Source organism: Euprymna scolopes, chromosome 12 (genome assembly GCF_053919585.1).
Source record: "Euprymna scolopes isolate OS-2025 chromosome 12, ASM5391958v1, whole genome shotgun sequence".
Lineage (NCBI taxonomy): Eukaryota > Metazoa > Mollusca > Cephalopoda > Sepiida > Sepiolidae > Euprymna > Euprymna scolopes.
Genome location: NC_136493.1, coordinates 152,021,992 through 152,024,491, shown reverse-complemented (window position 1 = coordinate 152,024,491; position 2,500 = coordinate 152,021,992). Strand labels below are relative to the sequence as shown.

At 35.0% G+C, this 2,500-nt stretch overlaps 1 protein-coding gene across 1 annotated transcript in view; it reads right to left on the bottom strand.

Moving 5' to 3' along the window:
- Nucleotides 1-2,500, bottom strand: part of LOC145291558 (protein white-like) — a 302,163-nt gene that overhangs the window by 171,825 nt on the left and 127,838 nt on the right. The window lies entirely within an intron of this gene.

Sequence of the window (2,500 nt, the reverse complement as noted above, 5' to 3'; positions counted from 1 at the left end):
TGTTTCAAAAACAATTTATATTATTTATTTGATAGAATAAAAAAAATGAGAAGGAAATATGCTACAAGATAATTGAATAAATGAATATTACGTGCGATTTGGGAGTGTGATATTCGATGGAAACTTCCTCTTTCGCTTGAATCCAGATACTCGCCCAGTGCGAATGTTAGGAGGTCGGCGCAATAAAATATCCAGATAGATACTATCTCTTGGGCGTTCGGTGTTGAAGCAAGCAAACGTCTTTTTATATGTTCCTTCAGAGTTGCAGGGAAAATGCAATCATCTGAATGAACTTGCTACAAATCGAAACCTAATTAAGGCAACAAGATACGCAACCCAGAGCAAATAATGGAATTGTTGTTGCTCTTTTTTATTGTTTCCATTTGTGTAACCATAGAGAGAAAAAGAAAAAATAAATATCTCTTCAACTATTACTACTACGGCCACTGGTATAGAGATAAGCCGCTAACCATTGAGCATACAGCTTCAATGTGTCAAGACATCTGGTGGTTTCGAAAATATATTCCACGTGACATTACAAACTGCTTTTTTAACGTCATAATCGTACAATAGCAAGAGTTGTACATAACAATACAGATCAATGTGTTAAAATTGCTGTAAACAACAGTGGAACAATATAAACCTCCACTCTATAATAAAGGTCAATGTGTATATGTCTTTGTTTATATAACATTATATATGTGTATGTGTTTAGACATTTGTATGTACAGAATTCATTCCTAAACTAATAAACTGATCATTATGAATTTCAATTTTATAGCTGCCAAATGTAAGATGGCGTAATGTAAACTATATTTAGTTTGAGTTAGTTTTATACAAAGGGGTTCAAACGGAGTGGAAGCTATTCGTGAAAGTTCAGATACTCGGATAAATATTGCTAAACTAATTTCAGTTTCTTTGAGGTAGATTAAAGGAAGCCCTGTGGATATAATATGGATACAACCTCCCAATTAGAAATTACAATATTTACATTATATCAGTATATCAGATATTGGATTGTATATCCATCCAATATCTGATATACTGTGCCAACACTAAAAAGGAATCTGGATCACATATAGCAAAACGCATTCAACACACCAATGAATACGGCCACCCCGTATACTTTTCGGAATATCAATAAGGAGCAACCACACATTTTTGTACAATGGGATTACTGCCTTCTCCCCTGGACCAATATTCTGCCTACTGGGAATTAAAACCCCGGAGGACATTATACTCCTTCCGATAATGGACTGCCCATGTTGTATGAAATTCCCTTTTCCATTAATTATTTTCATATAACTATCAATCACCACCTAAAAAAACTATTTTCAATATTTGTGCTGAAAAACAAAATACGTGCCTTTTCACAGCTAAATATTTTGCTAACCGTATTTCATTTCCTCTGATGATATGTGTCATTATTGAAAACCCATGGATTAAGGAAATTGATATAATGCCTTCTATATATTCCTTTTGTCAAACAATAAATTCCTAACTCGAATGTATGTGTCTATATTTTGATTTCCAGAATTTAATTTTAACAACCATATATATATATATATATATATATATATATATATATATATATATATATATATATATATAACGATGTATAAGAAAATGACGATATAAAAATATATACTAATGTATATAGATTTATTCACTTATTCAATAAGGGTATACATCAATTAGGGGTGTAGGATAAATGAGAACTCTTTATACTATGGTATTTCGAAGCCCAATGCTTCTCATCAGAAGAGGAAAGAAGACACTAGGTAACACAATAGGGATGCGACATCTGGCGATAATTACATTGGGGGAATAAAATATTATGGCTGTTTGAAGGAACTAGATTGATCTCTCTGATATAGAAGGAGTATAGTTTTTATTTATTTTTTTTTACACAGTGGTCACCACTTATCAAGGCCCGGAAGCCACTCAGGGATAAGGATTATTGCAAGTACATTACGTTTGTGTGGAGATTTGATAAAGTGTTTACTTAAGGGGGCGGTTCATTAGGAATTTGTTAACATTGGATTTGAAGACATCCAAGTTGTAGTCAGGTGGGAAGCAGGCAGACGGAACAGAGTTCCACAGGCGTGCAGTTCTAAGAAAGAAGCTTTGTTCATGGAATCCACGTTTTGATTTAGGCACAGATAAGGAGTGGGGGAAATTTTTCACAGTGGATTCAGCTAGACGGGTGTTTCTCGTGAAAGATTGGCGAGGGGGGGGGCGGAGATTGGAGTTCAGACGAGCACCTGCCATGGAAATAACGATAAAACAAGGATAGGCTCGCAACGTCTCTTCTGTGGGAGAGAGGTTGCAGGTTAGAGAAAAGGGCATCCCCCACTAAGCCACAAAGTCTATTTTGTACTCTGTCAAGGCAGGATAGGCTATTTTTAGCAGCTCCTGTCCAGATATGGCAACAGTATTCCATCCTTGGACGTACTTGGCTTTTATATAGATAGAGAATTACATCAGTAGTGAGATATCT